We start from the raw sequence: 27,849 nt of genomic DNA on the forward strand, positions 1-27,849 counted from the left end.
AAGCATGGCTTTCTGAAAGATGCCCAGCCTAGAAGTTTTGGATGAGTCTATTTCCAACCCCAGACAATCTGGTAGAGCATCCCTCTACTCAGCAAACGGGAGAAGCTTTTAGCTTGCTCTCGGAAATCTACTGGCAACAGGCGTGCTACAGCAAGCAAATCTAGAGTTGATTCATCTGCCTCTCTGCTCTTGCTTTGGGTCCCCCTAGTGAGACAACTGGCTGGAAATTTGATTGGTGTCATCACAGAAAGTGGTTGATGTTTGACAAGAGCCCATGAGAGCTCAGCTGCGCTGGGCTGCAGCCGCTCCCCGCTGCTGTTCCGTGCTCCACGTGGCCAGCTCTCCTCGGGGTCCCAGGAGTGGGGCTGCCTGTCTGTGCCCATTGCTGAGCACCCTGGCAGGCAGGGCTCCTACAGGGCCTGTGGCACCTACCGCTGCCATCTCTGCTCGAGGTCACCCTCCAGACGTGTGCTGTCAGCTCAGGCTCCTTGGGGCAGAGCTCGCCATTGTCACACAGGCTTCTGCAGGGCGACCAGCAGCTGCTGTGGGGCTGCAGTTCAGGTGTCCTGAAAGCAGCATTATGCTTCCCCAGAGCAGCACAGGCTGGTGGAACACTGTGGGGATGGCACTGTCACTGATGTTGTGCTGGTTGTCTTGCACATCTTTTTCACCTCTCCTGCTTGCACCTTTTGGACACGACAGCCAGGCAGCCTCCTGTACCCTCACCCGGGACAGCTGCAGAGGGCTGCCACCTTCACCAAGCCATCACACACATCTGCCCTTGTCCGGGCCTCCCAAAGGCCAGCCCTTGTGCCTCCTTAGAGGCGGTGTCAGGCCTGTGCTGTGGTGTCTGGCAGACAAGGCACATGTCCTGGCACCACCAGTCCCTTGCTGCCGATGCCAGCCCCAGCGGGAGCTCCCACGCCAGGGCACTTTTTGTGTGGCAGAACAAATGAAAAGAATCGTGATCAAATGCAGCAGTCCCCACATCCCTTGCTTCATCCATGGCAGCTGGTGGATTCCTTGTGAAATGTCATCCTCTGTCCTGTTTATTCCAGATGAAAGTCTCCTCTCCAGGGACTCTCTCCCCAGGCAGAATCCTTCATTTGCCTAAGTGCTTCAGAAGGAAAGGCAAGCAGCACTGAAACACAACCCCGCTCTCTCATCATTGCTGAGGAGTCCAGCTAAAGCTGCCATAGCACCCCTGCCTTAGTTTCCAGGAGAAAAAGAGATCCTTCCCATGGCAGGGAGAGAGCTCTGCCAATGTTTCCTTCTCATAGCTAGCACTGGCAGTAATTTCAGCTGTGGCAAGATTCATCAGAGTTAATCATCTGACCCTCATCTCCATGAGACAATTTTTCAGCGAGCAGAATTTGCCAGTAGCCTCAGCTGGCATCACGCAGACCAACATGAGCAAATCACATCATGTTCCAAGTCAGGCTTTCCAAATCCCAAGCAGGGAAAGAGAGCAGCGGGCGTCAGATCCTGAGGAAGACCTAGATTCGAGTCAGCGCTGGGTGCTGGGCCATACGGCTGCCTCAGGTAGCAGTGCCCAAAACTTCACCAACACTTCTGGCCCCGAGCGGCTGGCGTCTTGCAGAGCCTTCTGAGCTGACAAGTTTGCCAACATCCTGAATGGTGAACATCTCCCAGGGTGGGCGGTTCTTGGGAGGCTTCCATGCATCTTCTGTCGTCTCTGAAAACCTGCCTGAAAAAAAAAAACCCGGGCTCCTTCTGGCTCTGCATTCAGCCCAGCACCAAACCTATGGAGGCAGGTTGGGTTGGAAAGGTCCCATCTCTGCAGGGGTTTCGAGCCAACCTTCTGATTTGATGTGAACAGTATGTACGAATGCCACTGAATGACATGTTTCCATGATAAAGAGTGTGGTGATGAAATTCTCCTGCGTGCCAAGGATGGAAACAAAAAAGTCGGTGGGCAGCTGCAACACATCACAAGAGCTGGAAAACAAAGCCCTTTCTGATTCCCAGAGCAGTTCTCGAGGCACTTGGAAGGCTCAGATTCCTGCCCCCTGCAAGGGACCTGCTCTGGCCAGGCCCACGCAGGAGCAGACGGGCGCTGTCTGTGTGTTACAGCTGAACAAACGCTCCACGCGGAACATGTTCGTACGGGGAGAGATCTTTTGAGTGGCAAAGGCTGATAAATCGTTCTCTGGAGTTTCTCCTCTTTGCTTGGCTTCTTCCCATGGATCCATAGGAAATCAATGGGACTTTGCAGGTGAAAATCCATAACCCACAAGTCCATGCATTGATGCCTTCGAGCAAGTCATGTTCTCAGGTAACACATCGTTCGCTTCTGGGTTTCGTTAGCATCCTTCTTCTGTGGGGAGGAGGGTGAGGAAGGACCAGGGTGATTTTCTGAAGCAGGGAGGACAGAGCCCATCTGCATCCTCATGCCAAATGAGGCCCCATCCTGGAGGAACACATCCTGCTCACGTGTCACCCATCCCTGGTGCTGCTGGAGCTGCAATGGCTCAATAACTCTCAGGTTCTCTCTTAGGAATCGAGAGCATAGAATCACAGAATGGTAGGGGTTGGAAGGGACCTTTAGAGATCATCCAGTCCAACCCCCCTGCAGAAGCAGGGTCACCTAGATCAGGTCGCATAGGAACATGTCCAAGTGGGTCTTGAAGCCGTCCAAGGAAGGAGCCTCCACAACCCCTCTGGGCAGCCTGTTAAATGCATGGTATTGATGCAAATGGGACCCTCCTGGGCAGCTGGAATGTGGTGTACACCTGGAGAGGTTCAAGAGTCCATCAGAGACCCGAGGAGCTCAGTCTGTCTCCCGTGGGCCATCACCCCAGAGCTCCCCATCTCTCCAAGAGAGAGGACTGCTCTGGCTGTGGTCTCAGCAGGTGAGGATGCTTCTGCAGCCTGAAGGCTGTGTGTTTTGGGCCCACTGCAGTGGATTGGCCCTGGCCAGCTAAGCACCCAGGCAGCTGCTGGCTTGCTCCCTCCCTCCCCCCAGCAGGAGGAGAGAGAAGGGGAAGAGCAAAAGTGAGAAAACTCGTGGGTCGAGGAAAAGACAGTTTAAGCAGCGAGATGAAGCTGTATGCTCACAGAGGGAAATAGGGAATTCATTCACTCCTTCCCATCAGCAGGCAGGGGTCCAGCTGCTTCCTGGGGAGCAGGGCCTCATCATGCACGATGGTTTCTTGGAGACACAAACACCACAACCATGATCATCCCTCCTTCATTCTCCTTCCCCTGAGCTTTTACTTTGGACATCATATGGCAGGGAATATCCCTTAGGTCAGCTGGGGTCAGCTGTCCTGGCCCTGTGCCCTCCCAAGGCCCTTCCCACCCCATGCCTGGGGGCAGAGTGGGAAGCAGAGAAATCCCCAACACACTGCAAGCACTGCTCAGAACCATCCAGAACACTGATGTGTTCTCAGCAGTGCTGCTTTAGTCACAGATCCAAACCAGGGCACTGTATAGGCTGCTGTGAGGAAAACAAACCTAATCCCAGGCAGTTCCAGTCCACCCACACAGCTTTAGTTCACAAAACAGCTCCGTGCCTGGGGCATCACCTTCTGTCTGCCATGGACAAAAGCTTTGCAAAGCTCTAAAGGTGCCACATACAGAAATAAGTCCATCAAGATCATCTTCCTCTGCAAATCTTCTATTGATCCAAAGAGACAGACAGCCTGAAGCTGGACGGAAGAGATATTGGCTTGAGTGGGCTGCCCTTCAATTTAGGAGACCAGGACACCTCCATTTCACTTTGATGTCCTGCAGAACAGTTGTTTATCTTCCCTGTGCCTCATTTTCCCAGTGCCCAGAGCAGAGGCAGCACCGGTGTCCCAGGGGCTGGTGGTGGTGCAGGAACAACGGGGAGGGAGATGGGCTGTGTGAAATCACTCGGTGCTGGCTCTGTTGCACAGATATTGTGTCATCCCTCCCCTGGCCCTGTTTATCTTGGAGCTGCCTCTTCCAGGAAGCATAGCCTCCACCTGGGTCTGGACTGCTTTGGTGTAAGACTTGTGGAAGGTTCCCTGCAGATCTGTGCCACAAGATGTGATGGGAACCTGCACAGCATATGGTTCAGATCTCCTGATTTCATACAAAATGGGACTTGTCTTCGTAATCCTCAGCTAAACAGAGAGATACAAGCAGAGCCAGAAGGGAGCATCACTGCCACTCTGGTGCCAGCTTTCTGGGTCAGCACCGACTTCCATCTCTGCACAAGCAGCCAGCCATCAGCCACGTTCACCCACCAACGCTCATTCCCACTCGCCCACGTGGGGACTGGGTCAGGGTTTACCTGACCCACTTCCAGGTGGTGTAGCCCTAAGCAGCCCTTGTGCTACAGCTCCTGTGTTGGGTTATACTGGCCTGCAGGTCTGCACCAAGCAAGGCCTTTCTCAGTGTCAGGGTCCTGAAAGAGCTCTGCAGTGAGTAACCAGCTGCACCGCTGACCTTCTGTGCTGTCGGCAGGAGTGGGTGACAAGTCCTGTCCCAGTGCCTGGCCAGCAGCCTGGAATGCAGCTTTGCATCATGAACTCACCCATAAGGGCTTAGCAGTGTGGGGGACGTGCATGTGCCCAGGCAGGCAAGGACTCTGCTGTCCCATACTCTCTGCCTACCTGTAGCTCTTTTAGAGCCTCAGCCCTTCTGAGTCTGACTTGTGCTTTCCTTCTTTTATCTATTACTCAGCTGTTGTTATCCAGCTATTTTTTTGTTGTTTTCCTTCTAGAGTTTGAGATCAGTGAAGAGCTCAGGATTCAACTGCTTTGGTTATTTGCTGCGTTTCCTTGCCTTGCTTTGTACCTGTATCCATAAGATCATGTCTGTAGGGAGCTGTCAGCAGTCCCTGTCCCCTCAGCCCCCCGGGAGCTCACCCCCTGCCTCTCTGAGGCTGTGGGAAATGTCTCTCAAGCCCATTGTCTGTCTTTTGCCACTCTCGCGCTTCAGAGCTGTGAACTCTCCCAGCTGCTCTCACCCAAGGTGCCTCCCACTTTCTGTTTGCAAGGATCCCACATCAAATGCATGCAGCCTAAAGCTAACAGATGTTTTTCCAGCCCATCAGCTCAGTAGGAAACTGAGATTCAGATTTTTTTCCATTGCTTGTACCACTGGTACTAAAGTTTCTCTGGGATAAAGGTTGGCTTGGCTGAACACCTGCTCAGCCCTTCACCCTGCAGTCGTCCTGTGAAGGTCTAGTTGTGCTATTTTCCAGCAGATGCTGTCTTGGGATGCAGAGTTGAAAGTACGAATCTGCCTCATTACAGGACTCTCTAGTCTTTCTCCATGTCTCTTGGAGGTGTTTTCCCCTGAAACCAAATGCTCCCTGACCATGCTTCCCCACAGTTTACTAAAGAGCTGATGTTCCTTTTTCCACCTTGAAAGTACAGCCACACTCATGAAGAACCACCCTGAGTTTACCAGAGGGAACCACGAGACCAGTCCATGGTGGTTACCTGTAACTGGCCTCGTGAGAAAACGTAAAGCACAGTGAAGTCTTTCCTAAGTGCATGGCTGTGCAAAGGAAGGGCCAGGATTTGGATGGCTCCAGGGCAGAAAGACCTTCCTTTTCCTCTACAACAGCACTGGACCTCCAGTGGAGAAAAACTCATCTCTATGGCTTATGTGCATCCGTTGGCCAGACAGACCCTGTCCTTCCTCAGGTGCCTCAGCCCACATCCTCACTGCCTCACCTCCAACCCCTGCGTCTGCTCCATTGTCAAGAGGGAAGCAAGAGGGAAAGGATGGGTGCAAAGCAAAAGGTGACAGTCACCTTTCCATGCTGGCAAGAGCATGGCTGTGCCAGGGCCGTTGCCAGGGCTTGCACCTGTGTTAAGGGCGAGTTGCTCTCTTTGCTTCAGCAGAAGCTGCATCCTGCTGGCTCCCTCCCCTGTAGCCAGCCCAGCCCTGCAGAGCTGTGAGTCACGCAGAGCAGCAAGATTTTGTTCCTGTCGCTACCACACCAGCTCAGACCGATGCACTGGGGAGCTGGTGGGCTGAGCCAGGAGGTGCCATTTCCATGTGGTTGCTCTCCAGGCAGGACATGGGCTGTTCTCACTGCATTTGTTTTTAGAGCATCTCAGCAAATAAAACTCTGAGCACAGAGGGTCAGGACACGCAGTGTATCAGTGAGGGGGATGTAGGTGAGGAATAAAAGTCACTGCATTCTCTCATCTCCTGCTATGCCCTGCAGAAACCTGGGCCTCAGCACTGACAGTTCCATTGCAGAAGCCTCCGGAGACATGCAAGTCAGCAGGAGGACTGCTCAAACTGTCATCAGAGGAGATGGGGCACAGCAAAGGGACTGGTTGTTGGGTGGAAGGTGAGTTTGGAAAGCTATGCCTTACCACCGGCCTTTCATAAAACATAACCAGATACTCCAGTGAAGATGAGAGAAGAAAGTACCCATCATCTGCTCATCCAAACCTACCCAATCTCCAGCAGGCAATGTCTTGGTCAAGAAGGATCACACCTTGCTCTTTCCCAACAACTGGGGAACCTTGGTCTGCTGGCCTGGCCATGTGGATCCCTCTCCCAGCTTTAGGAAACTCAAAGCTTGTTGCCTAAGTGACTTATCTGATCCCCTTGATAAGGGAGATAAGACCTCTCACCTCAGAGGCCAGTTTATCCCAGGCAGAAGAAAGGACGTTGGTGAAGGGTTCAGTGTCCACACCAGCTGTGCACAGCAGGAAGGTTTCAGTGGGGTCTGGCTGTGGGCATTGTGAAGCCATCATAAAAGCCTTGTCCTGGCAGCCTCACCAGCCAGCAGTGAGGATCCATGCCCTGACTGCAGAGATAAGATATGCTCAGATGCTGAATGGGAGAGGATCCAGCAGGCAGTGTTAAGCAGATTGCTCCTGGGAGGACCTGACAGTGTGGCAGAGCCACTTGAGTCCTGTCCAGTTTGCCTGTATCTGGGAAGAAATTGTGAAAACCAAGTACAGCTGCTAAGCAAGATCTCCAAGTCAGCTGCAGCTGGAAGAACTTTGATGCTACTGGGACCAAGGACAAGGAGTTCTGCAAATGGCATCACCCCAAACATTTCAAGTAGCATCGATGGATACAGCTAATTGCTGTAAAGTTGGGAGCTTAAGATGCTCCAGTTCCTGGGGCTGGAAAAGTCCTTCATTCAGAGTAAGGTGCAGGAGAGGAGCTTGCTGTGTGGGGCTGGGCATACATGTACAGACAGAAGGGGCTCCAGACACATCCCCTTTGCTTATAGTATCGCACATCAAAATCCCCCCTCCTGCGCTGGCAAGAACCTCTTTGTGCTGGATAATTGAAGCCACGTGCTATTAGTCATTATTTGGGGCTGGGTGAGACTTAGAGAGTGCACATGCTTTCTCACCTACTGGCAGGTAGGAAACCATCTCTGAGCAGAGGTGCTGGGCTGAACTGAGGGCTCTCCCAGGGATGCTCACAGGGACTCCAGCAGCTTCCCTGGCTGGAAAACACTTTGAATGGTTGCCCACGAACACACCAAAGTTGCAAAGGTCTCCCAGAAAGTTCTCAAAAGACTTGATTTTCGTTTGCCAACATGTTGTCTGTTTTTACTGAAATCCTCTTCAAAACTGCAAAAAGCACCCTGATGTTTAAATGTGGCTGCTGAAAAAAGCCAGTGCTCATGGTTCTGCAGAAAGTGGCAAGTGCCAGGTTGAATTCATGCCACCTGCCATTTACTTATTAAGAAGTGTCAGTCTTTCCATTCAAATATATTCCCATCAAACATTTTGACCACCTTCCCTAACTGTGGTTTTAATTGTGATCTACTTATCCCACCTGTGTCCATCAAATGACCAGAGGTGGGGACACAACAGCAAGGGCTTGCAAGTGAAATCAGGGACAGGTGAGGAGTTCCCACCCCCATGATAAAAACCAGCCCACTGCTGATTAAACCTCATTGCTCAGACTTCAAATACTGTAGCTTGTGCCTCATTTGGATACTGTGGTTCTCCTGCTGCAAGGAAAAAGTGATGGTCTTACTCCAAGCACAGGAAAACTTGGGGCTTAGTGGAACTGCCAGACCTCATCTTTCCCCAGGAGCAATGCCACAGCCTACGGCAGAGATGGCAGCAGCAGTGAGTATTGAGTCAGCCTGGGATCCCAGCCTGGGCAGATGCATCACAGCAGCTCAGATAATGTGTGGAAGGAGGCATTCTTTGCCTGCTGGGGAGTCAGTCTGGACCTCACCTGAATACAGAAAGTGATTTCCCTGGAGTGCAGGCCAGTGGGATTAACCCACACGGTCCCAGCAGCGGTGGGTGAGGTAACACGAGGCAATGGCTGATGGGCTGAATCTTCAGGTTGGACACTAAAGAAAGAAATCTCTTCCCTGTGTGGGTGGTACAGCCCTAGGTCAGGTCACAGAGATGTGGGATTTTCAAGACCCAGCCAAAGCAATCCCCACTTGACTGACATCAGTCCTGCTTCAGGCAGGAGGCTGGGCGAGGGGCCTCCCAGGAGACCAACTCTCTCGTAGGTTTGATTTCATGCCTCAGTCTGGCAGAGGCATCTAACAGTCTGCGCCGTTATTTGTTTCCCTGAGCTCAGGTGTAGCATCCTCTGCTAAGGGCTCCTGTGAGCAGGCAGACCTTGGAAAAACACTGAGCTGTTTATGTGCAATCATTTTTTGGAAGAAGGGAAATGCACAGGCAAAGGCAGGTTAAATGCTGGAAGCATTTCTTAGCTGCAGCCTCTGTCCTCACCAAGCTTAGGAGAAAGCCTCTTCTTCCCAGGGCAGCTGAGGTTACCCCAGCTGGATGGGCTGTGGGGTCATATCCCAGATCCACCCAGGCCAATGAGCCTTCTGGATCTCAGGGCCCAGGAGGGGAGCTGGACCTCCCTCAGACCCCAGGCACCCAGACCAGCTGGGCTGGCTGTGCTCTGCCTTCAAACAAGAGAACTGAGAGAAGAGCAACAGGAATGATTATGGGGGTGGAGGTAATGGCTGAGGAGGAAAGAGTTTGAAATTTAAAGATGGATAGCCAGGCTCCAAGCCTACACAGCGAGACATTATCATCAGTCATTAAGCATCACGCTGCTTCAGAGCTGGGGCAGGCTCATGATTCAAGCTGGGCTGGGCTCCACGGTGCTGTTCCAGAGGAGCAGCACAGGCCATGGTGGAGGAGCCTGTCCACACACATCAGCACCAGCAGCTTGTGCTTTTTCCCCTTGACACAACAGCTCATATTAAGAAGTGAAATTCTACTGGGCTCTAGGCAATCCCACAGGGGCAGCAGGGGAGGAACCTCAGCCTTAGCTTCAGGGAGGCTGTCCAGAAGCTGGAATTGACTTGGCATAGCAATGATCAGCCAGAGAAAGAGTCAGAGCCCCATTGCTCAGGACACTGAAGTTAGACTGGACAGAGCATCAGGCAGCAGATGATGGAGAGCGATGCTGCAGCTGCTGGAGTGAGCAGGGGAAGGCTCTCCCAGGGCAGCCTGGCAGCAGAGGCCAGCTCTGCCTGCAGTGCCATCCCCAGCTTCCCTGCCAGAGCTGCTGCACTGAGCCCTCCTCACCCCTGCACCCAGGGAGCGGGTCCCACAAAGTTTGCAAACCGCCAGCATCGTGTGGCGAGACGGGGAGGGAGCAAAGGAGAGCAGAAAGGAGAGCAATTAATATGCAGCTGGTGCACGGGCTGGAGTGAAAGGAGCCGCCGATGACCACCCGGAGCTGATGCTTGGAAACGTACAATAAAAGCTGAACGGATGGCTGAATGCAGGGCCCAGCAAATCAAAACAGATGCAATAAGCTGAGGCCAGTGGAACCAGCAGCCAACAATGACAGCAGAGCCCACGGGCTGGGGGGCACGTGGTTGGCACAGAGAAAGGAGAAGGCCAGAGACAAGCGCAGATGAGCTCTACCAAGGGAATCAAAAGCCTGCTGTGTTGAAAGCTGGAACAAACGGCAAGTGTGCTGCTGCCACACAGGGCAGCAGGAGCTGCGTGGCCTCTGCGTCCCTCCAGCCCTTGTACCACTCCAGTTCTCACCCACACCCTGCTCCCAGGCTTGGTGCAGAAGCCTCTGTCATCCCTGCTGCCTTCCCCAGGGAGGGCTGCCCTCGCCTGCACGCTGCTGGAGGGACATCAGGAGCTGCTCTACAAAGCAACCCTGCAGCCAAAGCCCCTTCCATCATGAGAGGGAGATCATCCATCCCATGCCCAGTGTGGTTTGTGGGGTTGGCTGAACCAGCTTGTACCTCCCAGGTTGGCTCTGCTGCGTGGTGGCACTCGTGAAGGCTTGGGAAGAAAGGGTCCGTGGTGCTGAGGTCTCCTGCCCCTTGACCTGCTTGGGCATTTTGCTGTGGTTTAGCACAGCAGCTGATGCCCTGAGCCAGGCACACTGTGACAATGCATCTGCCAAGAGGAGAGCTGATTGTGTAGCCAAGGACACAGACGTCCAGCCCAGGAGCTCTCGTGTTGGTGACATCTATGAGTTTGTGTAGGACGTGTGCATGTTAGAAACAGAAGCATTTGTGATTTCTATCCAACATCCAGATTTATGTGGCAGATTTATGCACCTGGTGAGGAACATCTGCAGTTTTGAATGGCTGGTGAGGATCTGTAGCGAGTGTAAAGCAGCTTGGGGCTTCCAGAGAGATGTGCTGTGTTGCAGAAGAGAGCACCTGACCCCCAGTGTTGTGCACAGGGGTGCAAAGGCCTAGGGTCATTGGCTTTCCTGCAGCATGCAGAAGACTGCAAGGCAAAGGCTGGGCACATCTGCACTTACATGACATCCAGGAGCAGTAAACCCACCTTGAACATCTCAGGCCATGAAAGAACCAACGAGCAAGCAAACAAAAAGAATGAAGAAATGAGAGAACAAAAGAAAGAAACAAACAGCCCTGCCTGAAAACTCCCTTTTGACTCCTGGCATCTCGTCTGTTTGCTTGTGGCCTCCCTTGTGAGAGGCCATAAAAGCAAATTTTGCAAAGGGTAGGGTGTTTTTTTGAGCTCCTTCTTGCTGCTCCCAATGCACAGCCCAATTTAGAGGAGTGTTGCTTCATCTCCCCAGCTCCTCACAGTTAACCTGTGGAGCAAGACAGACTCTGCAGTGCTGTAACAACCCATTAGACATCCAGTCAATCACATCAGCGATCACTATAATGGTACGTACACCAGCGGATGCTTCCTCACCAGAGCTGGGCACAGCAGCACACCAGCAGGTCCCTGCAGCACCTACCAGGGGATCAAAGGATATTAAAGGGGTAAAAATAAAATACATAACCTGAGCTCTTCTCCAGCTGCCTCTTCTTCCCGCTGGCAGAGACAGAGCATGGTGAGGATGCCATGCCCACGTCAGAGACTGTCCCTTCCAGCTGCTGCTCGGCTCCCTGGGCAGCTGCTGCCTGAAGCCTCCCATCAGCTCAGCAGCACCCTTTCCATGCACAGCCAGAACCAGGCTGCAGGATGCCAGGAAGGCAGGAGATTCTTTCTCTGTCCCTGCCATAGACTTCCTTAAGCCCTGTAGTGAGTGATGCTGTCATGGAGATCCAACCAGAGAGCCTGGCTAGACAGGGCAAATGGGCCCTTGCTTTGGTCAATGTGCTGCTTTCTCTTCCCTCTCTCATTTCCTTGCGCCCTGGTCCTTTGAGGGTGGTGGATACAGGGACCAACCCCAGAGCTACCTCTTGGTTCTAGAGAAAATACAGTCTGTGGTCCTCAAATCTAGCTTTAGAAACTGCACCAGGAGATGGTTTTATTTCTTCTCCAGCCTGGAGCCCTCTGAAGCTGAGGAGCCTGTGGGCGACACTCAACTGAAATATAAATATACCAAAGCAAGATTCCCACGTATCCCTAAGCCTCCCAAACAGCCAAAGCCTTGCATTAGTCAGCCAAACCAGCAAACTCTGGACCCCTCAAACAGAAGCCCTTCCTAGAAGGGAAACCTTGGGTCTCTTCATGTCACTGGGCATTGTGCAGAGGCAGCTGAGTAAAGGCCTCTGGACTCTGATCTAATGGTTTCCTCTGGGCTTAAAACTTATTCTTCAAAGATATGCTGTTTCTGTACTGTGCCTGTAAAGCCTCTGTTATAGATCTGGCAAGAAGGTGTTCAAATCTATAGCAGCCATGGGCACCACCATGATGGATGTGCTGGAGAAGGCTGGGCTAAAGGAGGGGTGTGTACACAACAAGGAATATGGTGCCTTTACAGGTATGTGTAGCCTTCAGTGAGCCATAAATCAGTTGAGAACCCCTCAGTGTTTAGAGACAACCAAGATACGTTCTAGTCAATCAATCTCTTGCTGAAAACATTATTAATGCCTGGCACACAGATTTATGGTGAGGGCTGGATGATGCCAAAGAGGTGTTTGTGAGCAGGAAGTTTTGGTGACTGGGCTGAAAACATCATTCACTGGTGAAAAGAAAGCTGAATGTAATCATCACTGTTATTTATCAGGAAACAGCCACCTTCACCTCTCGGGTGTCCACTTTAATGTGTGTGATACTTGGGCTCTCTTGTCTCTCCTCTTGCTTTGGAGGTGTGCAAGTCAAGCTCGAGTAACTTCACCATCCCACATCACTCCTGACACAGGCAGAGGTGTCTGGCCTCGTGCTGTGCACAGAACCTCATGGCACAAAGTCACCCCCCCAGAACATCACCTCTGTGAGATCCCTCGTGCAGGGAGGGACACAGGAGGGAAGGAAGGGGAGCAGCCCTGTCTGTAGCCTAAAGGCTACATATCTAAAAGCACGATGGTTGTGGAGTTCCAAAGAAATGGGATGGAGCATCTCAGGGAGGTCAGTGTGAAGAGCAGCTGTACTGGCACAAGCGTTTCTGATGCTGCTTGTGAGTCCAAGGGCTGATGCTGCTGTGCAGTTCTCTTTGCAGTGGTGCAAATCCCAACCTCTCCTCATCCCAGCCCCACTGGTCCTGTTGCCACCCTGCCATCACCAGCTCCTGCCTTCCCCAGAAGGTGCCTGTGTGGCAGTGAGACTCTGGTGTGGTCATCCCTCCTCAGCAGCCACCTGGGAGTGTCCACAGTGTGGAAGAGCCAAGCTGTGATGCTGAGGGACTGTGGCCATGGATGCACAGACTGTCAGATCCTGTGGGCTGCTGGCTCCAGCCTGCCCAACACCTCCATGGACATGGCTAAACATAGGCAAAGCAAACACAGATGGGTTACTGTCTCCACAGCACGAGGAGCTCATGAGGGTTGCAGAAGGAGGACACCTGACCCCTTCCTCCACCATGCTGAGCAGATGAGCTCTAGGACCCCTGCTCCAGCCCCAGCCTCAGCTTCCTCTCCAGCCTCAGGCCCACACTGCCCTGGCCAGCTCTCTGCCCGCTCATCTCCCTCTTCTCCCTTTACTGCTGTTTTTGTTTTCTTTCCACAGCTCGTTTTCTCGGTCATCCATGTCTCTGTGCATCATATATCACGCCTATGTGTCCGGAGGAAAGAAAGATCCCCTCCAAGCCAGCAGCCCTGTAACGGATGGACCTTCCCGGCTCTCAGCGAGCTGACAGCTTGTGAGAACAACAGCTTGAATTACTGAAAGAACTTTTCCCACTGAGTTAATCTGCAATGGATGTAGGTGACCTTCTAAAGGCATCTATTAATCAAAAAGCGAGTGCCCATTCACCGTGCTAGGCTGAGCCCTTTGGGGAAGGGGGGGGGTTGCTAATTTCCCTCTGAGATAAATCATAATTTGACAATAATCATCTGCCCTAATCACTCCGATTCTTCCCTTTAATTATTTGTACACACAGCTCTTCCTGCCTGGGAAACACAAAGGACAACAGCAAACATGGCGTTGGCTCTGCCGACGGGGAAGCACTGAGGGCTCCCCACAGAGCCTTCCGCTGCTGGCTGTGGTGCAGAGCCCTGGGCACTCCTGAGAGGGCTGCTGGGGGACAGCAGGGAGGCTCTGAGGCTGTCCTGGGAGCAGAGCATCCAGGAGAGGGCTCCTGGGGAGGAGAGAGCAGAGGGGCTCTAGAGCTGTCCTGGCAGCCCGCGCTGGCATGCCAACGTTGCCCAAGGTTGTACCCGCTGCAGGAGGCTGACCCCTGCACAATGCCCATCCCCTGCGCAATGCCTGCCTGGAGAACTGTGACAACGTCGAGGCTGTGGAGAGCACGGGGTTAATGTGACATCAGTGCTCCTGGATGCTGGAGGAAGAGCTGTGGGCTGGGACTCCAGCAGAGACCCGGAGGGAGGGATGTTTTGGGGGGCCCTGCTTGTGTGGATGCCTGGTGTTGGCCCGGGGCTGGTGAGGGGTCCTTGCCTGGGGTGAGACCTCCCAGGCAGTGTGAGGAAGGGTCTGGTAAACACCAGCAGCTCCCTGCCCTGGGGAGCTCTCATGTGGTGCTGAGTGCAATGCCTGGCTGATGCCATGCTTGGAGGATGTGAGCAAGGGTTCCACTTCCTGGCATCTCCTCCCAGGCTATGGGTGTGTGGAGCTGGGTCTTGTTACTGACTCCAGCAGCTGGTCCTTCCCCTCAGCCTCCTCGAGCACACAGGCTTCTCCCATGCTGCAGAGGCAGCTACCCTGGGCACCCATGAAAGCAGAAGATGTGTTGATGGGGTCAGATGAGCTTTTGCCCAGCCTGCCTCTGTGAGGTAGCAGTACAAGTGGCAGTGGTGTGACGAGGTGCCATCGTGGTGGCTGCAGGGAGGGCAGGAGGCTGGGTTTCCCCAGCACAGCAGAGGCACAGTGTTCCTTCAGGTGGGACCAGCTGAGAAGCACTCAGCTAACTCAGCTAAACTTTTTCAGTGTATTCGTGGGCTGAGGCACAGTGCACACTGTCCCTGGGAAAATAGGACTCCTCTAAGAAAACGTCTAAAACTGGAAACAGCCAGGAAATGCTGCTCAGCACCGCATGGGATGTGAGATTTCTCACTGCACCCATCTTCTTTCCCTCTCTGCTGTGCCCACGGCATCTTCCACAGCTGGGACGGGCAGGTACAGGCTGGGTGCAGCAGCTGCTCAGCACCAGCGCCCTGAGACCGCAGCCTGGGGAGCTCAGCCCCGCGCAGGGAGCCAGGATGGGCTGCGGCGTGCGGCTGCACTGCTGCACAAACACACCAGCCACATCTCACCCGCTGCTCAGGAAGGCTTGCGGACGGGACATCTTAGGATTTAAACATCAGCCCTCCCCCCAAACCCAAGCGAAAACGGAGACGGCTCCCACAAGCTGCTGGGCTGACTTGCAGTAACTGCCGGAGCCCAGGTCAGTGGGATGTCTTGCAAGCTGTACCGTGGACCTACAGCACCATACGCTGGCCTAGTTCAGCATCTACACAGCAGCACAGCCTCCCACTCGCCTCCCTGGTCCCTGCAAAGCTGCGCAGGGCAGCAGGGGCGGCTGGGCTGGGCTGGGCTGGGGGAGCCACACAGGGCTGGCGATGCTGCCTGTGCCCTGCAGCCCACTCAGGTGGGTGCCCGGCGGGGCCGCGGGAAGGGAGCAGGGCAGTGCCGGAATGGCAGCATCCTGCTCCCTCCAGGTCCCCAGGAGAGCTGCCTCCAGGGACACCCGTGCAGCTGGCGGGAGCAGAGGGAAGCTGGAGCTCAGCCTGCAGGGTGGGTCTGGGGCAGCTGTGTCCCCCCTGACCTGCTCCCTTCCCTGGCCTGTGCTTTATCTGCTGCAGTGCTGCACTAAACTCACCCTACAGCAAAGCTCCTCTCGGTGTCGGCAACCCCAGGGGAGCAGAGCCTTGCCTTGGGACCCTCAACTGCCTCAGGCAGCCACTGGGCACAGCTCTGCATCCTGCCCCACCAGTGCTGTTCAGACCTGCCAGACTTGGGGCAACTGGGCTCGTGATCCTCCCTCAGATGGGAGGGACGAAGTGACCCTGAGCAACTCAGAGTCACCACATTAATGTGGGGCTGGGGAGGAGCAGGCTGCTTCCTGAAAGCCTGATCTGTGGGACTCTGCCATGAGAGGCTGATGGTGGCTGGAGCCAAAGATACAGAAACAAACACCTCAGCTGAGGAGAACTAACTGCATCACCGAGGAAGGCACAGTGCCACTCCGTTTCGGGCACCTCTGTGTCCTGTTTCCTATCCCTCTGTGCCCTGCAGGCTGTCTTACATTGACCCTTCCTTGGTAGCAGACCCCATCCAGGCTTGGCATACATATCATCAGTTCCCCTGCTGCTGCAGCAGAAGCACACGTCCTCCTGCTCTGGCTGAGCCTTTTTTCCATGTGGGACATGCCCATGAGCAAGAACGTGTTTAAAGCCCCACAAGCAGAGAGAGGACCCTGCTGTCTCCCAGCGCCTGCTGTGTCCCCTGGCCTATTGCCCACAGAGCTGTGGGGCTTCAGTGGAGAAACAGAGAGCATTTGCCCCCACAGCCTAAGGATGAGAGGAACCAAACAAACTGCAAGGGGTCAGCAGACAGGCTGCAGCGACTGGCACAGGCAGCGGGGAGCAGAGAGCGAGACGCTGCGATTTATGGGGTTGAGGAGAGGGAATTCTCAAGGGGCACTGATCCCGCACTATAAATACCTTCAAGGTAATGACATAAATGAAGGGAGTGAATTATTCACCATCTCTGATGATGGGAGGGCAAGAGGCAGTGACCTGGATCTGAGGAAGGGAAGGCTGGGTGGGAGGCAGACCAGGCAGCAGGAAGAGCCTGGCGTGGGCTGCGCTCCCTGGGGCAGCAATATTCCTGCACAGGGTCCCTCCAACACTCCCCTGGCCAGGCCCATGGCCACAGCTGTGCTGAAGGGACTGAGGGGCTCGTGGCCTGTGTGGGAGCTCCCAGACTGCCTCTGCCTCCTGGCATGCAGGACAAGTCAGGAGGAGGGAGCTAGAAGAAACTGATGGCTTTGACTTGGAAAGAAGAACCATGATCTGGAAATGCAGCCTCCAGCAAGATCACAACATCACAGGCTGCCTGAGGTTGGCAGGGAACTCTGGAGGTCAGAACTCTGGAACCCTGCTCGAGCAGGGCCACCCAGAGCCCAGGTCCATTGAGTATCTCCAGGGATGGATACTCCACCACCTCACTGGGTAACTTGTATCAGTGCCCAGTCACCCTCACAGTGAAAATGTGTTTGGTGCTGCTCAGAGGGACCCCTCTGTGTTTCAGTTTGTACCCACTGCCTCCAGTCCTGTCACTGGGCTCCACTGTGAAGAGGCTGGCTGCATCCCCTTTGCACCTTCCCTTCAGGTATTTATGTACAGAGGTAAGAATCCCCTTGTGCCTAAGGGACGGATATTTCTCGTGCACAGGCAAGAAGCCTCCAGTATGCTGCTGGGGCTATTTATCTGTCTGTGGACATGTGTGTCTCCTGAAGAGTAATGACCATGCTGACATTATGCATGTGAGGGGGGCCAGGGAAGTGCTGTGCCTCTGCTGATGCTCTTGGCATGGGCTGGGGTTCAGCCCTGCTCCTGCTCCCCGCTGCTTCACGGTGGGGAGCTGTGAACAGATTTCACGACGCCTGCTCTTTGTTCTCTCTGCTGCTGGATCATAGGCTCATGCCACAAGGAAAATGGAGGAAAGGTGGGAATCATCCTGCTGGCCCTTTGTCATGGTGACCTGTGGAGGCAGTGGTGCCTCCTGCACGCCTGGCAGCCTGGCACCTCTCCTGGCAGAGGCAGAGGTGGGATGGCAAGCAACCTGGGAATCAAAGGGGCCAGCTTGGGTGCTTCTTGCAGCCTTACCAGGAAATGTTTAGGAGAGAGTGCTCTGATCTCCCACCTAGTGAGCAGAGTCTCATGAGGAGCTGGGATCCTGGGTGTACTGGCTGAGCCACACTGGTGCGAGAGGGAGACAGGGAGATGCCTGTTGCACTGTTCGTCCATCACAGCCATACATAGGAGATGACATGGGCTGCAAGGGTTTTGGAGCAGATTGTCTAGAGGAGGCTTGCTGGCTCTGAGACCCACAGAGACCACAGGGTCTCCCGTTCCCTCTTAGCACAGACAGCTGCCCATAGGCAGGGTGGTCAACCTGGCTGTTGGGGAAGAATAAGAAAAGCTGAATCCACATGGGAAGAACATGATGGTTTTGGCAGCCTGGGGCCAGCTGCCTGCTCTCTGCCTCCTGAAGAGAAGGACTGTTAATTTCACAGTTTCTGGACACTGCAGTGACACAGAGCTGCATAACAACAGCAGGAAAACAGGGATCCCTTAGACTCTGGTTGGTTCTGTCCTGCATTGGCACAGACGCAGAATCTGACCCAGGCGCTGATGCTGTAGGCAGGGAAGAAGGAGGGGGGTCTGGTCCAGCGTGTGGCATGCAGCTTTACAAGCTAGAGAAAGAGGAAAGGCAAAGGAAACTGCCTCCTAAATGTGAAATAACTGGAGCCTGGCTCCAGACCCTCAAGACAAAGCTATAAATCTGCCCGGCCCTGCTGCGAAAGCATGAGACGCGCTGGAACAGCCGCACGGCGTCAGAGCGTCCTTGGGCTCTGTGTTCTCTGCCATCCCTTCCTTTCATGCCACCACCCCCGCAGGCACGTTCCGTCTCCTGGTGACCACGGCTCCTCAGCCCGCTCCAGCGCCGCTCCCAGCCCCGCTGGGTTTTATAGCAGCCGGGTCAGGTTGCAGCTGCTAACAGCAGCCGTGGAGCTGGGCAGCGAGGGTGGCCGCAGTCCCCGTCGCAGGACAGGGCTGCTGGGACAACGTGCTGCACCTCCACCAGCCTCTGCACCCTGCTCTGTCCTCTGGCCTGTGTCAAGAGTCCATGGGAGGGCTGGCCCTGGGGAGCTCAGCCCTGGGTCACTGCCGTGGTGGAGCAGTGCTGCAGCCACATGTGAGGCTGTGTGAGCAGCCACTCCAGCCTGGCTCTGTGTCACAGGACTTGTCACTGCAGCTCCTGACCCTCCTCTGCTTCCCGGGCTGGAATTTTCCTGGTAAGCTGTGATGAAAAGAGGATTCTCTGGCCACCCTGGGAAGGGTGAGTCACATCAATGCCTCTTCCTAACATAGAGCTGACACCGAGATGTCCCCTGGGAGACGTGACCCAGCCCAGCTTCCCAGCTAGCTTAAAAGCCACTCTGTTCTGAAGCCACAGACCCCTCTCCCACAACAGCAAACAAGGACAGTCTAAAAGTCTGCCCAAACCACATCCAGGGAAGGCCATTGCCCGCTTGCCCTCGTTTGACTGTGTCCTGGACATGTCTGGAAGTGAGGGAATAAAGCAGAGAGGGCATAAAGCCATTGCCTTGTGCGCCCCGGATTAGCCCCACAGCGTGGAGGCAGAATCAGCATGTAAGGCACAAACAGTCTGTGCCACATTTGTCTCCTTTGTGTCTCTGGACTTGCTGCACAAGGAGGAAGGGGGAAGAGAAATGTGTTCAGGCTATAACTAATTCCAGAGCCTAAGAAATGGATCAATTCACCCCCAAACAATTTACAGTGCAAAGGGAGCAGCTCTCCCCTTGGTTCACTCCTCCCTGTGCACAGACACACACGCCAGCCCTTCCCACATCCCTGCCGAGGCAGGAGAGCTGCCCAGTGCCCTGAGCATTCCATCCTGCTGCCCCTGCCCACTCCAGGCTGCATCCCTGCAGATTTACACCCCGGTGCCTGTCCCTGCTTTGGCCCCAGACAGTCGGGAGTGGAGTCTAGGGGGTGCCAGCGAGGGGGTAACCCCAGCACGTCTGCCCATACACAGCTCAGCTCTCCCTGTCTCCAAAGGTTTCTCTCCCAGGCGTGCTTGACTAATTAGTAAACGGAGCCTAAACCTTTTGGTCTCCATCGATCTTATCTTTAAGCCCTGCAGACAACAATTCCTCAATCGATACCTCATTTAATTGCTGCCACCAGGCTGACAGCTGGGGCTCTGGCTGCGCAGGCCTGGCTGTCATGGGGCAGGTTGCCAGTGCCCCTTTCTAATCCCAAAATGATTTATCCTCATGCAGCTCCTCCCCCCTCCCCATTTCTGACCCTCCCTCCCTGTGCAGGAGCGTGAATGCCCGTGGCACATGCAACCCCCTGGAACACGTCACTCCTCTGCCCCCTGAGCACTGCTGTGACTGTGCAGCCCCAGCCCAGCCCGGAGCGTGGCCATAGTGGGGACACCAAGGTGTCACCTGTGCTGTCCCCAGGCAGCCCACAGCAGTGGACAGACAGACAGACCCTGCCCCACATCCCCATGCCAGCCCTGGCCCCAGCCATCCCTGGGGCACTGCCCGTCCCAGCTGGGACCCAACATGTGCTAGCCACGACACGTTTGCTGGGCTGCTCTTCCCAGATAGTCCCAGGAGCTGGATTCTGGGGGCTGCTCACATCCCTCTGAGGAGCAGCAGATACAGAGGCAAGCCACGGCTGCTATTTTGGCACAAACTGCATTGCAGTCTCCAGCACTGACTCCCCCTGGGGCTGTGGAGGTGTGGTGAGCAGGTCAAGCCTCTGATGGGGCACCAGGCTCTGTGTTTGCTGTGGCTCAGGTTTTACTCTTGCTTTGATCTGATCACGTATTTTCACTGCAGTTTAATGACAATATAGGTGCCACATGCATTTCCTTCAGTGGCAGGTATGAGAGAACTGCTGCAGCCCTGATCTTTGGCCGGTGATGCGTTTGTCACCTGCAGCTCTCGGTGGCCTCTCTTGGTGATGCTGGTTGTGCTGAATGGAACCTGGGCCTGCCTCTAGATTGAGAAGGGTGCATTACTGCAGTGTGATCAGCACAGCTGCAGCTCAGCCCAGCCACTGAGACCAACGGCAGGTGGGATGAATCATATCCCACACACCTCCTCCTCCACATTGCTCTTCTATAACAGTTACACCAAGGCAGAATGACCCCCAGCAAAAAGCCAGATTCTGCTCTTGGTGCAAGCTACTGAGGCTGGAGGATGTAGCAGAGGTCAGGCTGAAGGTAAAGGTACCCAAATCCCAACTCTCTGGGCTAGAAACCAGCCCAGAGCCTTTGAGTCTGGACAGGGTGTAGCCTGCATAGCCAAGGTGTCCTATCACTGAGCTCAAACAGCATCTATGTAAGCGAGGCCATGCCCTGCCAGAGTGCAGTCCTAGCAGAAGGTCTGTCCTGTCCCCAGCCTCCCAGGCCACAGTTCCCCAGGGAGCTAGGGAAGGAGGTGCTGAGGCTCAGTATCTCCATGACTGAAGGTCATAAAAGCTTGCTGTGATGTGGAAGGGGGATGGCTCGTGTGTTATCAGCAACCAGAAGTTGTTTCCACTGCCCTCTGCTACCACTGAATAGTCTGTTTCATTCAGGGCTGCTGCCTGCTGCAGCTTGCTCCTGCCAGGCCCTGGGTGAGCCAGGCTGGAGCACAGGGGATCCCATGAGCAGTCCTGGAGGGACAGGCAGAGGAGACAACCCCTCCTTTGGGGGTGGGCTGGGGGCTGGCTGCCCGTGCAGGCAGTGCCACAGGACAGCCTATCCCTTGCCTTGGTGCGAGAGGGTGCCTGACACACGCTCCTGGGAGATCAGCAGTTGGCCCCGAGCGTGCCCCAGATGGTTTGATGCCAGGGTGTTTGCACACAGCTCTGCCATTTAATGGGGAGAGAACGTGGAGCTGATCCCAGCTGAAGCCATACACTAAAATGCTGACAGACTGTTTGTCGAGACACAAACATTGGCAAATGGCCCTGCTTGCCACGTACTTTGAGACACGGCAGAGAGGGAGGGAGCCCAGGAGCAGGGCTGTCTCTGGCAGTGATTGAGAGGCCTCGAAGTGTAGCTCGGTGTGTGTTTCTGGGAAGAGGTGAGTCACCTTCTTGGGAGATTTGAAGCATGTTTTTCCAAATGGGTGTGACTGGGATGCCCATCTGCTTAAAATGAGGCTGGAGGTGAGTTGGACAGCTATGTTCCTCACACAGCACAGTTTGGGAGATGGAGCATCCCATCCGCCCAGCCAGGATGCTCACAGAAACCTCTAGCTTCAGAGTGACATCCCTGACCTGGAACCCTCCAGGGACCTCTCTCCACTTTAACCTCACCCTGCTGATGCTGAGCTCTTCTTCCTCCTGCTCTTGACCCCTTTGTCCCCACCTTAGAGCTTTCCCTGTGAAAGGGGGAAAGGGTTGTGGGGGTGTCTCTCAGGGCAGCTTTTTTTGTGTGATCTCTCACCTCATGCAGAGGTTCCCCTTCTGCTGCTGCAGGGGCTGGCATTGCAGCCCCCCAGGGCAGCGTTTTGTCTGATCTCTCACCTCATGCAGAGGTTCCCCTTCTGCTGCTTCAGGGGCTGGCACTGCAGCCTCCCGGGGCAGCCTGTGTCTCAGCAATGCTCCAGCCCAGAAGTAGATGTTGAGCACACGTACTGATCTCTGGACTTTGTGCAGGGGGCAGAGGGAATTGGGCTGCATCCCCCCTGCACACATCACCTCTTCCCTTGTCCTTGGGAGGTGACTGAGCAGCACAGAAACTTGAGCATGGGACACCACAGAACTTTCCAGCACCCTTCTGTGCCCCACGTGTTGTCCCAAAAGCGGGTCATTCCCTCGCTGTGCCACACGCTGCACACACACACAGAGCAGAGGGACCTGGCTGCATCTTGGCACAGATGTGTGTGCCAGGAGGTGAGGCAGCAGACCCCAGCAGTGCCTCCCGGGCTGTGTTCATACCCCAAACACCAGCATGTTCTGTGTTCTCATGCCAACGTGCTGCTGTTGTGTTCAGCGGCAGGCCAGCAGCCCTCAGCCTGGCACAGCAATGAGTCCACTGCTCAGGTCACTCCTATGCTTTGGGCTCTGGGCTGTAAACTGGTGAGGCAGGTGGTCACCATCTCCCCACCTTCGCCTGGTTACTGCCGGTGTTTGGTGATGCTAATTAGGCACCAATCAGCCTTTGGGCCTTGTGAAGGCGGGATGTATCCTCCTTAATCAGCCTCTGGTGCGTCTGGAAAGCTACAGAGCAGACAGATTCACACCGTGAAGCTGCTGATTTATGGCCATCCCACTTTAAACAGGGCATTAACCCCTTCTTCCCCTTGCCCGAGGGGCTCCTTCTCCTCGCCCCCCCCGCAAGACGGGCGCAGCGCGGGGCCGCGGCCGCCAGGGGGCGGTAAAAGGCGCGGCGGCCGGCAGCCACTGCTGGGCCTTTTACCGCCCCCTGGCGGCCCCGACCCCGCGTTACTCCCGGGACCCAAGTCGGTCCCCGGGTCTCTGGTGGGGTTCAGCGAGGGGGCCGAAAGCAGCTTCCCCATGGCCGCACGCGTGTCCCAGAGGCCGGGCCCCGGCGTGGCGGTGACGAGGAAGCAGAGAGGAGGTAGGCGGTGAGTGCCCGCCCTTGTCTACCGGAGAGGGAGCGTCTACGGGAGTGGGAGCTGGGTACGGCGGGGGGAAGGTCAGGCCTCGGTCCCCCGTTCTGGAGGGCTGGGTGCTGCTGGAGCTGTGTTAACCCTGTTCTGGAGGGCTGGGTGCTGCTGGAGCTGTGTTAACCCTGTTCTGGAGGGTTTTGTGCTGCTGGAGCGGTGTTAACCCTGTTCTGGAGGGCTGGGTGCTGCTGGAGCTGTGTTAACCCTGTTCTGGAGGGCTGGGTGCTGCTGGAGCTGTGTTAACCCTGTTCTGGAGGGCTGGGTGCTGCTGGAGCTGTGTTAACCCTGTTCTGGAGGGTTTGGTGCTGCTGGAGCTGTGTTAACCCTGTTCTGGAGGGTTTGGTGCTGCTGGAGCTGTGTTAACCCTGTTCTGGAGGGCTGGGTGCTGCTGGAGCGGTGTTAACCCTGTTCTGGAGGGTTTGGTGCTGCTGGAACGGTGTTAACCCTGTTCTGGAGGGCTGGGTGCTGCTAGAGCTGTGTTAACCCTGTTCTGGAGGGTTTGGTGCTGCTGGAGCTGTGTTAACCCTGTTCTGGAGGGTTTGGTGCTGCTGGAGCTGTGTTAACCCTGTTCTGGAGGGTTTGGTGCTCCTGGGCTGTGTTAATCCTGTTCTGGAGTGTTGAGGACGCCCCCGTGGCTGTGTTAACCCCATTGCAGAGGCATGGGGATGCCCCTGAGGCTATGTTCCTTGCTGTTCTTGAGGATTATGTGCTCCCCAGGGCTGTGTTAACTCTGTTTCAGAGGCACGAGTATACCCCTGAGGCTGTGTTACCTTGTACATCAGCACTAAGGTGGGGGGTGGGCTGCTCAGGGCATTGCATGCAGACCTCTCTGCAAGCAGAGCAATGCTGCAAGGCAGTGCAGCCACCCCCAGGAACAGTGTCCTCTAACAAGTAGTGCTGGGTCAAGTGAGACATGGTGTTGGAAGGTGTCTGTCCTTCCCTGAGAGCTTGTGGGGGATTAAACTTGTACTCAAGTGCTGTCACGCTATCTCAAAGGGCTGCAATGCTTCTCAGCCTGTTCGGGGAAAGACTTGGTGTATGGGTTTTGGAGGATTTGAGGCCTGAAAGGGAGTTTACTGCAAGGATTTTACTGCTCTCAGGTCCCTGGCTAGCTGCTTCCTTGTCTGGTGCCTCAGTGAAATGAAGCAGGCTCAGATGGATGGCAGAAACCTGCTTTGAACCACCATCCAATGATGTGTGAGCCAGAGAAGCAGCATCCCTGGCAGGCTCTAAGCAGCATTGCTCTGCTCAGACATGGGGGAGAGGCAGTGGGCTTCCTGTGCTTCCCTGACACAGAGAAGCTGAGCTCAGCAAGGTTTGTGGTTCTGTGAACATCCCTATTCAAGATAACTGGCAGGTCACCTTGGTCTGATGAGCGAGAGTCGCACTGGGAAGGTTTCAGGTGTTTGTTGGCAAGCAGAGTCAGTAGCCTCTTAGCAAAGTTGCAGGCCTGGGACTGTCTGTGTGGGATGGGAAGCTCTTGCTATGAGGAACACTCTTCTAGTGCTATTAACTGTCTTCAGGTTCAAGTTCCTTGTCAGTCACTCTGTGTAGTGTTTGTAGGAGGAAAGAGGGCTGGCCTGCTGATTAGAGTTGAGTGCATCTGCTTTCCCCTCTCTGTCAACATACTTTGGGGGAAGACAGAGGGCAGGTTTAAGGGTACCAGAACATTTGATACATTCAATTGCTTTCCTGAAATGTCTTTAAAACACACAAACAAACATATTAATTATATCCCCATAACAAAGTGTTTGCTTGTGGATTTGAGATGATTCCTTACTTGGAAACATCTTTATGTAGGATGAAGGAGTAGCGTTGTCCCCAAGTGAGTACTTTGAGGTTCTCTCTGCTTGGCAAAAATCATCATCAGTGTGGTGGGAAAAGGGGAGAAACGGCTCGTGGGTGCAGTGTGAGGGAGGCAACGTTTACCTGGGCTGGCAGGGGTGGTGTATGATGGGCTGGCCTGAAGCAGCCAGCTCGTGCACCTGCAGGCAGCTTCGGCAGCTCGGGGCCGGCTTCAGCCCGCGCCCTGCGCCTGGCAAACCAAATGTCACCTGATAATATGGGGGTTAAAAAGAAGCTGATGTGGGGATGCTTGCAAAGCAGTCTCTGTGGCTTCTGTAAGGGTGGGCTCAGCTCTCAGGTTGGGCAAGTGACAACTGAGTGAGCTGGGTCAGGCCTATGATGCTTCAGGAGCTGCTCAGGGAGCTGCCCTGGTTCACTCTTGGCTGCCCCAGGCTGCTTTTTGCAAGTCTGGGTTTAGGTAAACAAATGGCACTGGCCAGAGAAAGCTTTCTCTGGAGGGAGTTAAAGCGCTCTGCAAAGGGACCTGGGTCCTGGATGGTTTCCTACTGCCTCCTTTGAGAACAGCAGCAACAAGGAACAGGAATTTGAATGGTGTCCTGAGACCTGGTGCTCAGGGTTTCCGTTCCAGCACAGGGTCCTAAGCCAAGAAAACTGCCTGTCCTGCCAAGACTGCATAGGAAGCTGGGCCCAGGAGCAGCCAGGCAGCAGTGTGGCATTAACTCCTCTCTGAGGACTGTGCTGTCTGCCTCCTTCTTCCTTTCTGGAAGACCCATCAAGCCTGTCTCGGCTTTAGTCTGCTGGCTGGCTGGAGGGCTGCAGGGCTTTCGAGGGTGCGAATACAAGCTCGGTGATGATCCTTAGTCACTTGTTAATCGTGCCCTCTCTGAGTAGTGCTCTGCTAGTGGGCTGAACGCCTAGCTGGGGGAAAGGCTGAGGTAGGGGGGCTTGAGCCAGCAGAGGCCATGGGCCTAGGAGCAGGGAGCCTTTAAGGAGTTCATGAGCATGAAACTTGTTTGGGTACATCAGGGACCTCCTTAGGATTCTTCTCTTGGTGATCATTTCTTGCAGCCCCCTGGATTTAGCAGGTCAGGGAGAAGGGATCAGCTGTTAGGTCTGGGCTTGCAGATCCCACAGGCTGATGGATCCCACAGGCTCTGGGGGGCAGGACAATGCCTGGCAGGCAGGAGACTGTCAGCAGCGAGTCTTAGCCCCTCAGGGAGACAGAGCCACTCCGCTTTGGTTTAGGGCCGCTGGTCCCAGCTGCTCTCCTGAGCATCCCAGATGGCTGTGCTTTACCTGTCTCTGGCAGGTTAGATGTGTGTGTGTGTAGACAAGTTGCCTCCTCCCTGTTTGCTCCTGCCATGGTGACCAGATGTCCTACTCTTTAGTGATGTTGTCCTACTTTCAAGTAGGTTAATCTATTTTTGCCTGGCCCAGAGTGTTGGACTGTCCTTTGTCATGACTTTGCCTTTCTACGTGTCCTGCACCTGGCTTTCCTGTGGCAGAAGATCTTGCAGGTTGTGGTCCCAAGCAGTACAAGCTGTTTTCCTTTCCTCTGTTTCCTTGGGGAAGCACTTGGGACCTTGCATAGCAACCAGCCCTGCAGACAAAGTGTGGGGCCCCAGGGCACAGCTTTGAGCCTGTCTCCTTAAAGATGATGAGATGCTGAAGGCCCTCAGAGGGAAGGGTCAGGCTTCCAGTTTGCATTAAGTGTCTGGGTGTCCTTGCACTGGCCAGCAGTCATGTGAAGGTGGTAGATCTCATTTGTGTTTCTTGTCCTCCAGTGCCAGCATACCCAGGATCTGGAAGAGATGTGTGAGCAGAGAAGGACTCACTGAGAGCGAGCTGAGAGTGAGACTAGAGCCTTATTCTACAACTGAAAACAAAAGTCAGGTTGAAGCTGAGGTACTGCAGGGAACTAACTTGCAATTCACAAGCCTTCCTCTGAAAACACCTTCTCTTCAGCTTGCCAGCCCCTGCTCGTACTGATCTCTGACACTGGCTCTTCCTACCCACTGGAGTGTTTGCCCTTTGACTTTAGTCTGAAAACAGCAGGTCCTTGTTCAGGCTGAGATCTGCATGCCTGAAGGGTCTCTGAGGTACCTGAGGTGGAGGCCAATGCCCCGGCAAGGCAGGAAGGGAGCTGGAGGGCTGAGGCCGGGATGGGAGGCAGCAGGCAGGGTGGCAGCTGAAGGCTGATGAGCTTTGGACCAGTGCTGCAGTTTATTTATGGCCTGCTTAGCAATCTCAGGCACACAGTGTGGGTTAAGGCATCTCCTGTCCTGGATTGACAGTACAGATCCAATTAGCCATGAAAGCCTCTAATTATTTGTCCTGAATTGCTCTGGTGGTAACCAAGGCTCTGCTATCTCCTCCTTTTGTGTGTGTCCCAGCTGGAAATGCCCCAGTGTCCCTGCATCTAGAGCAGCAAGTGTGATGTGGGAGCAGAGTCAGCACAACCTAATCAAAGGAGACAGGCCCTGTGAGTTAATGAGGGGATGAACCTGCTTCGTTAACTTTGGGGAGCTCTCTAAGCCCGAGCCCCCATCTTGAGAGACAAAGACTACGTGTGGCTTAGATAAGGCTGACGTGATGAATGGCTGTAGTGGGAGAGCTGCTGGATGGAGGGACTGCAGACCAAGAGGAGGGAGGAGAGTGGCTGTCAGAAAGGATTGCAGAGCAGAAGTCCCTCATATCTGTGCAGGGCAGGAATGTCCATCACTGGGTGCAATGTTTATGTCCAGACCCCGTCGCTTGTTCCCATGTTGCGCTCCTCCCTATGAAGCTGCGCTGCCAGGAGAGTTCTGAGGGCTCAGGATGGCAAATGCTCCCCTCGCTCTGCCTCTTCTCCACCACCCTCACAGCTGACAGCCCTCCAGAGGACAC

This window comes from Colius striatus, chromosome 9, assembly GCF_028858725.1.
Source record: "Colius striatus isolate bColStr4 chromosome 9, bColStr4.1.hap1, whole genome shotgun sequence".
Classification (NCBI taxonomy): Eukaryota; Metazoa; Chordata; class Aves; order Coliiformes; family Coliidae; genus Colius; species Colius striatus.